Source organism: Malus domestica, chromosome 03, assembly GCF_042453785.1.
Source record: "Malus domestica chromosome 03, GDT2T_hap1".
NCBI classification, from domain to species: Eukaryota; Viridiplantae; Streptophyta; class Magnoliopsida; order Rosales; family Rosaceae; genus Malus; species Malus domestica.
Genome location: NC_091663.1, coordinates 18,162,491 through 18,175,505, shown reverse-complemented (window position 1 = coordinate 18,175,505; position 13,015 = coordinate 18,162,491). Strand labels below are relative to the sequence as shown.

At 43.3% G+C, this 13,015-nt stretch overlaps 1 protein-coding gene across 1 annotated transcript in view; it reads right to left on the bottom strand.

The window, feature by feature from the left end:
- Positions 1-12,742, bottom strand: part of LOC103444927 (ubiquitin carboxyl-terminal hydrolase 8) — a 28,274-nt gene extending 15,532 nt beyond the window's left edge. The window contains exon 1 of the mRNA XM_029099956.2: positions 12,601-12,742. The gene's annotated coding sequence lies outside the window, so the exon portion shown is untranslated. The remainder of the gene's footprint in view (positions 1-12,600) is intronic.
- Positions 12,743-13,015: the final 273 nt, after the last annotated feature.

Here is a 13,015-nt window from a genome sequence, read left to right as displayed (position 1 = left end):
AGATACTCTTGCTTTCTACCCTGGTGATATGAGATACTTTTGCTTTGGAGTCATTGGCTTGCAGAGGTACCCCAAGGAATAAGGAACACTGAGTGACCCGAGATGCTTCGTTGGGAAGGCATTCTCGGAGATGAAGAAAAGGTTCTGTATGTCTGTCTTGCTATGGAGGGTGAAGGTGGACAGTTATAGGAAAATCTTTAGTACCTGTAGAGATACTATTCTTTTACTTGTGTCGGCAACCAATGCGTGATTGATCAGTATGGCTTCACGTGCTTTCTTCTTTATCAGAAATCTTCGACAAATTGTCCGTAATTTCCGCCAAGCTGAGTGTGCATGTGACAGGTGTTGACGCGGCTGAAAAAGACTGGCGCCTCTTCGATAACTGGGATCGGCGCTTCGACAAATTACCCGTGATTTCCGCAAAGCTGAGTTTGCGTGTGATGGGTGCTGACGTGGCTGGAAAAGCAAGATGCTTCTCCGATTTCTGAGCTTGCCTCTTCGATTTTTGAATGGCCTCTTCGAATTCTAAGCTCGCCTCTTCGATCTCTGAAATCCCGTCGAGTGCTGATTTTTTATAGAGGCACGCTGTTCGTTTCAAAGCACACTTGAATTTTACTTGTGAAATCTCCCTTCTTGCACTTCTAAGATCTTGATTCGTCCGACCTCTTCTTTCTTCAACACTTTGAAAATGTCAGGACCCTCCGATCGTCGTTTTGACTTGAATCTTGGTGAAGAGGCAGTCCCGCCTTCTCCAGACAACATATGGCGCCCATCCTTCATATCCCCTACTGGTCCTCTTACTGTTGGGGATTCGGTGATGAAGAATGATATGACCGCTGCGGTGGTGGCCCGGAACCTTGTCACTCCCAAAGATAACAGACTACTTTCCAGGCGGTCTGATGAGTTGGCTGTTAAGGAGTCTCTGGCTCTTAGTGTGCAGTGTGCAGGTTCTGTGTCCAACATGGCCCAACGCCTATTTGCTCGAACCCGTCAAGTTGAATCGTTGGCGGCTGAAGTGATGAGTCTCAAACAGGAGATTAGAGGGCTCAAGCATGAGAATAAGCAGTTGCACAAGCTCGCACACAACTATGCCACAAACATGAAGAGGAAAATTGACCAGATGCAGGAATCTGATGGTCAGATTTTACTTGATCATCGGAGGTTTGTGGGTTTGTTCCAACAACATTTGCCTTCGTCTTCTGGGGTTGTACCGCGTAATGAAGCTCCAAATGATCAACCTTTGGTGCCTCCTCTTCTTGGAGTTCCGCTGAGTGGTGTGGCTTCAAACAGTCAACCTCCGGCGCCTCTCATTTCTGGAGCTCTGCCGAGTGGTGAGGCGGCACCTGATCGTCCTTAAAGATCCCCTCTTGTAAATTTGATTTGATTTGATTTTTTTTTTTTGTTTTTTTTTCCTAAGGTGTGTAGAATGCAAATTTATGTAAAATTTCCAGAAAAATAAATAAAATGGACTTTATTTCTCTCAATGCAATTTTTTTTTTTTTTTTTTATAATTTATTTATTATTATTATATATATTATTTTTTTATTATTTTTTTTTTCTTTGCACATGGTGCCTGATGCACCCTTTTTTTTTCACGTGGTGGCAGCACCACTTTGCTCCACCATCCCTTTTTTATTTTATTTTTTTTTTATTTTATATTTTTCTGTATAAATTTGGGTTGTGGGTAGAGGAATTTGCAGGGAGCGGAGCTCGAGTTTGAGGAAGAGCTTCTCGGCCGGCTAGTCGTTTGACAGCGGTCTTTGAAGTTGTTGGCAGCTGCGAGGCAAGAGACGGAGGAGGTGGAGTTTAAGGAAGAAGGAGGGGACGGTTAAGCAACCTGAGAACGCTCAACCTGAGTTACAACTTCATCACCGGAGCAATCTTTTCCTCTTCAAGGCCTTGTTCATCGCCAGCAACTTCCAGGCTCAACAACATCATCATACAACAATAGTAGAAGAGGAAGAGAACAATGAAAAGCATGGACGGAGAGCACTGAACAATCCTAATCGTCATGGAAGTCGAAGCTCAAGAATCCAATTCCCAAAACGATGCCGTCGTCAGCTCCTCCTGCGAGATCATCTTTGCTTTGAAGCAAGAAGCCCTCTTCTTCGTTGAATCCCACAACTGGAACCCTCACGCTGCCATTTCCACATTTCAGGACAACAACGCCGCCGTCCTCGCCACTGCTGCCGAGCTCGGAGTCGAGAATCACGCTGCTGGTGCTGACGTTGCTGATGCTGTCAAGACCGAATCAAATGTTGCTGAGCAGGAGAAGCACACCAACCTTCGAACCCAAGACCCTCCACCTGAGCGGAGCATGGAAGCCAGTTGTAGTTACTCTGGCGACTCACAGTACAGAATCACACGCGTTGAGAGCGCTTGGAAAATGAGCATGTACTGACAGCCATGCCCGATGTCGAAGTCAATCACATGAACCTTATTGGCCGCTGGTTGGTCCGTCAAGGTCTCTTCAAGGATTGCAAGGTTAGCAGCCATAAACCTGAGTTTGAAACACGGAGATAACTCGTAAAGCAACTGAATCGACCCACTATGCTCCTGCCCAAAAAGCTCGTTTGCCGGCGGCGAATTTATCAATCGGGCCGACCCGGGACTTCAAAGCTAAGCCCAGGAACTCCAGAAGCCTTTGTTCTGAATTGGGTCTCGGATCCGGGACCTGTGTCGTAATCATCCGGGCGAGGATCTCTGCAGCGGCCTCAGATTTCCCTTCAGAAATGGCCGTCGCGGCCTCCATGAGCGACTGCTTGGAGTACGTGGAGGACGCCGGAGACGCCACGGGGGACGATGAAGTGGGCGATGGAGAAATGGAAACATGTGAAGAGAGAAGAAGAAGATTTGTTTGGATCTGGAGGTTTGCTTGGATCTGGAGATCGCCGCGAGGAGATCTGGAGATTTACTTGGATCTGGAGATCTGGAGGATAAGGATGAGGGCAGGCTCTCGAGCATCTCGACATGGGTCGTCGGTGCAATTGCAGAGGTGACGGTGGCCCGTCAAATGAGGGAGGAAAGTGATCAGTTTTTTTTTCTGTCTATAATCTAACATTTGTATCTTCTCTTGCCCTCTGATAATCTGCCAAGTCCCAAGCCCAAAAGTGATAGCTCCAGGAAGAAACAGCAACCATCTCGACAATCTCGACCTTTCCCTCTCAGGAACTTGGGAAGAGATGGTTGATTGAGACTCGGCTGCTGGGGAAGCAGCATTAGGGGAAGAGCTGGAGAAGGCGAGGGTGACGGGGGAAGTTGTAGTTGTTGTAGTAGCAGAACTTGGTGTTGAGAATCGCACCGCGGGCATTTCAAGGCATGCTGGTTCGGGTGCTGATGCGGTCTCAGCCTCGGGTCTCCTCCTCCCGAGCCCCCGAAGAACCTCCCTCCACCTCTCACTGAATGAATGTCTTGCATTTCAATTACCCAAGTTGACAGACTGCTGAATTTTTTTGAGAAAATTGTCGATCCTTGAGTTTTCCGGGAAAAAGCTAATGGAATTGCTGAATTTTTCGGGAAACTTCGCTCACATTTGCGTACTTTGAGCGTGCAATCTCTTATCACACACACTGTTTTGAGTTGTTCTTCTAGAGAGAGAAAGTGAGGAAGGAGAGAGAGCGACGCGGCTGGGGAGTGTCATTATCTGACTGTGAGAGTGGCTCATCGATGCCCCAGCTGAAGCATCATGGTTCTCAAACACCTGGATGTATCTGATGACATCGTGGATTATAAGCTGTCGGATCCTCGTCGTGTACGTAACAAGAATCTCGCCGATCTATCTCCCCGACAAATCGGAAGGCTGAACGGAGTGAACAGGGGTCTCAATCACCACGTCGTGGAACCCAAGCCCACTGATCACGACCCGACCCGGACCCGAATCAGAGTTCTGGTGTAACGGGTCTTGAGCAGAAACGACGTTCATGTCTCTGCTGAGGGCGGGGTAGAGGTTCTGGATGACCTGGATTGTCCAGTTCGGATTGTCGGGCGGGAGCCGGAAGATTTCAGGAGCGTACTCGTGCTCGTGGCCTGTTGATTTTTCACCCTGCTCTTGACGCTGTTGATTTTCACCGCAACTGGTTCTGAACAGTATGGACAGCTTCCGAATAACACATCAAATTACCCAACGATCCGGTCTCTCCTTTAACCCATTGAAGAGTCTTGGTTTTGACGAAATTTCACCGGCGACCTGTTGACGAACCTCTTCGTCATCGTCTCTGGTGAGGTGACGATGGTGTCCGACATGCTCTTGCTCAATCTGCAAATCTCCGACAACTCCGTGACCTCTCCGCCTCTCGTGGAAGCAGGAAAAAGAGAGAGACTACAAGACAGAGAGAGGAGAGAGAGAGAGAGATCCACGATGGTTTCGAGGGCGTATGACCCATGGTGGGAGACGAACGGTAGAGATCTGTCGAATTGCAACTGGAGGTCTTCCTTTTAGTGAAGATGTTTGACGAGGAACTTGGGCTAGAAGAATGGGCTGTGACCCATGTTTTGAAGGGATAGGCCTGAGGTAAGCTGCAAGTTGAGTGGATTGGGTTCTGAGAGTCGGGCTTAGGATTTGGGCTAGTGGAATCCGGCTGCATCAACGAGCTCGAGATGAAGAACTGGGCCACAGGAGTTGGGCCCAACGTTTGGTGGCCTTGTTGATGGTGTGAACCGTGCTGGGCCGAAGCAATTGCAGATTATATATATTGTACAAACCTTTTTTTTTTTTTTTTTTTTTTTTTGTTTGTTTTTTTTCTTTTTTTTTTTGTAAATACATAAACATATGTATTCATCATTTTTTTTAATAAAATTGACTTTCTTTAATAAAACATTTATTTATATTTTGATATGACTGAACTCGAAATTTTGAATATTCAAGCTGCCTACGTACCCCTCCAAAGAAGAGATCAAGTCGTAACGTAGTTCAAATACATACATATTTTTGGTATTTTCTTTTTGTGTCGTTTGCAGTTTTAACTCATGCAGGCAAGGAGTGTTGGTGTCGTTTGCAGTTTCAACTCGTGCAGACAAGGAGCATTTGGTGCCGTGTTGCAGTTTCAGCTCGTGCAGGCAAGGAGCGTTGATGTTGCCTTTTATGCTCGTGCAGACCAGGAGCGTTGGTGTTGCCTTTTTATGCTCGTGCAGACCAGGAGCGTTGTGCCATGCAGTTTAGGCTCGTGCAGGCAAGGAGTCTTGTGTCCTACAGTTTAGGCTCGTGCGGACAAGGAGCTATTGGTGTTGCCTTATATGCTCGTACAGACCAGGAGCATTGGTGTTGCCTTTTATGCTCGTGCAGACCAGGAGCGTTGTGCCATGCAGTTTAGGCTCGTGCAGGCAAGAAGCCATTGGTGTTGCCTTTTATGCTCGTACAGACCAGGAGCATTGGTGTTGCCTTTTATGCTCGTGCAGACCAGGAGCATTGGTGTTGCCTTTTATGCTCGTGCAGACCAGGAGCGTTGGTGTTGCCTTTTATGCTCGTGCAGACCAGGAGCATTGGTGTTGCCTTTTATGCTCGTGCAGACCAGGAGCGTTGTGCCATGCAGTTTAGGCTCGTGCAGGCAAGGAGCCTTGTGTCATACAGTTTAGGCTCGTGCGGACAAGGAGCTTTGGTTCGTGCAGTTTAGGCTCATGCGAACAAGGAGCATTTGTTCGTCAAGCGATCTGAGAGAGTCGTTCCTCGCAATCTTCGTAGCAAGGAGCCTTGACCGAGTGATTGAAGAAGTCTTCGGGTAAGAAGTCGCGCATCGTGATGGCAACGGACGATCTTTGTGTCGCAATTTCATCATATTCAACACGTTCACGTTGCTTTGAAGGTTGACAAGAGCTGCTTTGCCCCCTTTCCGATTGGCGGACTTGTGGAGGAGACGTATGCTTCTTGTGCAATTTCTTAGGAGTGACTTGAGTCCATCCTTCAATTTTGCTTGTCTTGGAGGATGCCCCCAGCGGTTGAGGTGAAAACTTCGAGTCGGAAGAGTCAGAAGTGATGGTGGTATAGTTTGACTTCACCACATCGTCAAGATCTAGCTCGATGATTCCTTTTTGAGCCAGCTTCATGATAAGATCTTTCAGCACGAAGCACTTTTCTGTCGGATGACTGATGAAGCGGTGGAATTTACAGTACCTTGGACTGTCGGTGCGATTCATCTCTTCTGGCCGTCTGCACTCAGGCAAGCCGATCACCTTCTTTTCCAGCAAGTCTTCTAACATGGCAACCACATCAGAGTCGGGGAATGGATAAGTTTTCTCCTCGAGCTCCTTCAAAGTGCGTCTACGCATCTCTTGATCACGAAAGCCTTCGGCTTGAATCGCCTTGCCTCGTGTGGAGATTTTGACAGGAGATGTGTTGACCGTCATCGCTTCCTTGGTGGGTTTCCATGCAGCCTTTTCCACCTTTGTCTCAAGAACTTTATCATTCTTGTAGTTGGCGATTGGTTCCTTCTTCCCATGATGGGCGATGCTCAACTCCATATCATGGGCGCGAGTGGCCAATTCCTCGAAGGTCCGTGGTTTAATGCCTTGAAGGATGTATTGCAAACCCCATTGCATGCCTTGGATGCACATCTCGATTGAAGAGGTTTCCGAGAGCCTGTCTTTACAGTCGAGGCTTAGAGTGCGCCATCTGTTGATGTAGTCAATGACTGGCTCGTCTTTCCACTGCTTTGTGCTCGTTAGCTCTAGCATGCTCACAGTGCGGCGGGTGCTATAGAAGCGGTTGAGGAATTCCCGCTCTAATTGTTCCCAGCTGTTGATGGACTCAGGCTCTAGGTCTGTGTACCACTCAAAGGCGTTTCCTTTCAGCGAGCGCACAAACTGCTTGGCGAGGTAATCCCCTTCGGTTCCTGCGTTGTTGCAAGTTTCAACGAAGTGGGCAACGTGCTGTTTTGGGTTTCCCTTTCCATCAAATTGCATGAACTTTGGTGGTTGATAACCCATCGGCATCCTTAAGGCGTCGATCTTCTTTGAATACGGCTTTGAGTACAACCCGGAGGTATTTGAGCTCCCTTCGTACTGTGCCTTGATGGTGTTGGTGATCATCTCTTGCAGCTGCTGGATAGAAAGAGATCCCATGAGTGCCGCTGCTTGGTCTGGCTCCGGCTTCGCATCGTTTTTCTCCACCTGAGGCTCATCTTCTTCGTCATCTCTTCTTTTTAGTGGATCATTCTCTGGGTCGGGTTTATCGCCGTCCTGCGCCTCTAGTCGATTGACGAGTGCTGCAATTTGCAAGTCTTTTTCTTCCACAGTTCGGGTTAGCCTTGCGATTGCTTCATTCATTTGAGCCAGTTGTTCTTCAACGGAGGTAACGCCGATAGTCATGACTTGTGCGACCAATAGACGTGACTTTCCTTTAGACATCCAGGATGCTGATGAAGAACGTCGTTGGCTGCTTTGGGATGTCATCTTGTGCGCCCCAACATCGTGCTTCGGTGCCCCCAGTGAGGTCAGGTTGATGACATACTCACACCTTGGATGCTCCCCTTGCTCTTTTAGCGGCACCAATTTTGAAGTGGCATGTTGAGGAGCGGTTGTGGCGCCAATGGATTGTTCGTTTGCAGCAGAAGTGCTTAGGATCCTTCCCTCAGTGGTTGCAAGAACGGCTTGTCCCTTGCTTGATGCCATTGACTTTGAGGTGTGCTTGGATTCCTTGAACGGAGAAAGAGATGAGAGGTAGAGATTGTCCCACTGGGCGTGCCAATTTGTGAACACGGAAAATTCCTGAAACGAAAGAGACAAGAACAAACGTGCACAAACAAAATATTTGTATTTGATGATTTTGGGTTACAATCTCTCTCTATTTTGATCCTCTGATTCGATCTCCGTAAGGTGTTGATTTGTGGGATGTGCGATTGATCCAAGGGCCGTCGAGGCTTGATCTTGGATGAACGAGGATGAACGGATCTTCGAGGGCTTTTGAGCTTGATCTTGAAGAATGGTGATTGACGGATCTTCAAGGGCTTTTGGGCTTGATCTTGAAGAACAGTGATGAACGGATTTCCGAGGGCTTTTGGGCTTGAACTCGAAGAACAGTGACGAACGGATCTTCGAGAGCTTTTGGGCTTTGAACGGATCTTCGAGGGCTTTTGGGCTTGATCTCGAAGAACAGTGATGAACGATGAACGCTTTCTTCAAGGGCCGTCGGGGCTTGGGCTTGAAGGTGGATGATTGTTGATCCAAGGGCCGTCGGGCTTGATCTTGGAAGAACGATGAACGAAGAACGCTTTCTTGATTCTTCGGGAACCTGGATGCTTGAGAGCTTCGGAGTTTCAGAGCTTCAGAGCTTCAAGGTGTAATATGAATTGGTCTCTAAATGAGTGAAATGGGCTTGTATTTATAGAATTTTCCAAGGCCTAACTTTGAATATAATATTCCAGATGAAATAAGTCGTTTCTGCCAGGTGTTGACACGTGTCCTATTTGATGACTTTTCCAACTCATTTCAATTTTCGTTAAGTCACACACTACGTGTAAAATTTATGTAATACATGAGCGTTGAAACTTTGATTTATCGGTCAACATTTATTTACCGAAATTTCGATGTCTACAATTACATCCCTCAATAATTTGTAAATATACTTGTAATTCTTTATATGGTCTGAAGCATCAACAGACTTCAAAAAAATTGTCTTTCCCTTGGAGTATACCATGAAGTTTATGATAGACAATCTGGTCGGGCCGGTCCATCCGTCACACATGATTGTGCAACCATTAGTTTCCCACTTTGACCTCAACTTGTTAACATACTCGCCAATGTCTTTATACTCCATATCCAAATATTTGTTTCTTATCTCATAGGGAGTGGGAGGTTGTACTCCAACACCGGCCTGTTGACATCCCACTACCATATTTTTGAAATGATGTGATGATGCCTTCGCAGTAGGGACATTTTCATAGATAAAGAACTTGCTAATTAGACGCCCCATTCCCTCCTTCACATTACCTCCAGTGAAATAAATCCAAACACTCTTTTGACGTGCTTTGGATGACTTATATAAACTTGGGGCTATTGGTGGTGTTGGTTGTGATTCTCTAAGACTGCCTCCCCGTCTCATTTGTGCACCACCACTTGTCCCGGAACCTTGTGCTATATTAGGAATTTTATGAAGGTGTTCTCCTTCCTATGCTGACTGTTTGGAGGCACGTAATGCTTGTTTCAAACTGCGTCGTTCTTCAGGTCCCATGTCATCATCACATTCGTCCTCATCGTCATCATCATCATTGTCAATCGCTTGGCCATAGACTTCTCCCCGTAGCCCAGCTCGAATATTTTCCATTCCCTGTGTTATCTTTTCCTTCTGCTGTTTTTTATTTTTTAATAATGTGCTGATGAATGCCTTCACTTCTGGGGGGACATTATCGCATCGTTGGACATTTTTTACTGGATCTAATCCACTAAGATGGTACTTAAGTCGTGTCACTCCGCCACTCTTCATTACCCGACCACAATATTTTCAAATTGTGCCATGTTTGTTTCCGTCTATTGGGTATCCATGTTCCCAAGCTGGATCACGTTTAGTAGCTCCACTGGACATCGTAAATGTACCTACATTTATTTTTCATGAAAATTAGACAAATATTTTTTGGCCAAAAAATATAGTAGTGATGACAGTTATATAAGAGAACCTAAATAATAAAGTTATTCTACAGAAGAATTAAATATGAAGTAAAGAAAATGATTGTAAAAATTTAAGTAATTAAAAAAATAATATGGAATAATAAAACCTAATATTAATGAATAATAATCCAATTTGATAAAAAAATAATCCTAATATAAAACATAGTGATGAATAATATTCCTTTTTGATAATAATCCAATTTAATGAATAATCCAATTTGATAATAAAAAAAAAACCTAATATTAATGAATAATAATCCTATTTGATAAAAAAATAATCCTAATATAAAACATAGTGATGAATAATAATCCAATTTGATAATAATCCAATTTAATAATAATCCAATTTAATGAATAGTCCAATTTGATAATAAGCCAATTTAATGAATAATCCAATTTAATGAATAATAATCCAATTTGATAAAAAAATAATCCTAATATAAAACATAGTGATGAATAATAATCCAATTTGATAATAATCCAATTTAATAATAATCCAATTTAATGAATAGTCCAATTTGATAATAAGCCAATTTAATGAATAATCCAATTTAATGAATAATAATCCAATTTGATAATAATCTAATTTAATGAATAATAATCCAATTTGATAATAAAAAAACCTAATATTAATGAATAATAATCCAATTTGATAATAAAACCTAATATTAATAAAATAATAAATAACATTAAACATATTAAAATTATCCTAGGGAATAATTATACAACATTACTTAATTACTTAAAAAAATTAACATGTAATTGTTAACATTACTTAACTACTTACAAAAATTAACATGCAAGTATTAATTACTTAAAAAAATTAACATACAAGTCCACGCAAATTTATTTGTTGTTGTATAAATTACAATAATATAAATATAAGTTTGTAAACTTACCTTAAATATGGAACCCTTTGTGTTCAAGCTTTGGAATGGATCTGGAATGACTTTGAAAATGGTAAGGGAAATAAAATAATAAATAACATTAAACATATTAAAATTATCCTAGGGAATAATTACACAACATTACTTAGTTACTTAAAAAAATTAACATGTAATTGTTAACATTACTTAATTACTTACAAAAATTAACATGCAAGTATTAATTACTTAAAAAAATTAACATACGAGTCCACACAAATTTATTTGTTGTTATATAAATTACAATAATATAAATATAAGTTTGTAAACTTACCTTAAATATGGAACCCTTTGTGTTCAAGCTTTGGAATGGATCTGGAATGGCTTTGAAAATGGTAAGGGAAATAAAATAATAAATAACATTAAACATATTAAAATTATCCTAGGGAATAATTATACAACATTACTTAATTACTTAAAAAAATTAACATGTAATTGTTAACATTACTTAATTACTTACAAAAACTAACATGCAAGTATTAATTACTTAAAAAAATTAACATACGAGTCCACACAAATTTTTTTGTTGTTGTATAAATTACAATAATATAAATATAAGTTTGTAAACTTACTTTAAATATGGAACCCTTTGTGTTCAAGCTCTGGAATGGATCTGGAATGACTTTGAAAGGGGTAGGGGAAGAAGAAGAAACGAAAATGCTCTGAATGGCTCTGATACTCCACCTCTTGAAAGAATATCACAATGGCAGCTTTGAAAGAATATCACAATGGCTCTGATACTCCACCTTTTGAAAGAATATCGGCACACGGTTTTGAATGAAACCACCATCCATGGTCTGAAAAGAATACAAGTTATAATTGTAAAAGTGGTCTGAAATTGTCAAAATAATTGTAAAAGTTGTCGGGAATCCTGAGTGAGTCATGTGTCCTCCTGACAGGAGGAACCCACACACACACACAACGCACGCAACCGCACACGCACACAACGCACACAACCACACACGCACACAACGTACGCACACAAACATCACACACGCACACACGACCTCTGTCTCTCTCTCTCGATCCTTCTCGATCTCTCTTCTCTCTTCTCCGATCTCTCTTCTCCCTTCTTCCACACACACACACATACAGAGATCTCTCGATCTCTCTTCTCCCTTCTCCCACACACACACCACAGCCTTCTGCTCCTCCCTCTCATTTCTCTCTGCAACGAGACCCACACACACACCACGGCCTTCTGCTTCTCTTTCTCCTTTCTCTCTGCACCGAGACCCACATACACCTCTCCTTTCCCTCTGCACCGAGACCCACACACACACCATCACACCTGCTCCGGCGAGTTCCTTCAATTTCTCCGGTTAGGTAAGCTTTGGGTTTTTCATTTTATGTTCTAGATCGAAGCTTAGATATGAAATTGAAGTTCTATCTCGTCTTTTTGCAAGGTTTTTAGGATGAAATCGACTCGGGAATATGCACACCCATCTCCAGCGAGGCCGTGGGTGTCGAAGAACTTTCCAAACACCTCCGGCCGTTTCACGACAAACAGACGTTATAAAAACGTTCCTCTTGTCTTCTATTTCATGTTCATACCTAGATCGGAGTCTAGGAGGTTGTTTTACAGTCGGCCGGAGCTGTAAAAGCTCCGGCGTTCGTCTCCGACTTGCACAGTTCCGAAATTTCGCAATAATATCGCGAAATTTGGACGAAACCCCCTTGGATACCACTTAAAATATCGGCTTGGGCAAAATTCGATAATATCGGCGATATATCGCCGATATTATCGATATTTTCTTCCATGGCTGCATCTAACCTTCTTGTTAGATTGCTTACGTACCGTCAAATGAGATCAAGTCATTCGTAGTTCGCCATCAAATTTAAACCGTTTACTAACAATATTCAAGCGGCCAATAAAAATGAAACTACATCCACATGATCGAATCACATCAAACGAAAATCAAATATTATCTCAGAATATCGAAATTAGCTTAAAAATACAAAATCAGCCCTCTGACCACACATGGCGGTTTCTGGCGAACGAAAACCACGAATTCCGACCAACTCTAAAATTTACCAAATTTTACAAGGTTGTAGAACAAACCACGGGGAAGAATTTTCATACCTGAGCCGAAGTCCAATTCGGTTGGGAAACACCTGAAATCAACCTCGATCTGTCGGAAACCCTAAAAATGGGTGTTCTTGATTCGACCCTAAAACAAGCTATGACGCCTCAACCAACACATGGGCTTTGTTCCAGGGGTTGAGAGAAGTTGATCGATGGTGGTAATCAATGGCGTGACTCACAAAAACAGCGGATCGCTACCGTGAAGCCCTCGAAACCCTTCGTCTCAGTTCTTCACGAATATAGGGTCAAACCCATTTGTACATGGGAGGAAAATGAACAAGGGAGGTTAAGGAGTCGCCTACAGGTGGTGTCTTTGCGTGAACAGCTGGAGAAAGCATTGGATTTCTTGCCCAGACATTGGGTCGAGAGTCGAGTCTCACACGGGTCAAAGGGAGATTCGAGTCTCCTCAGT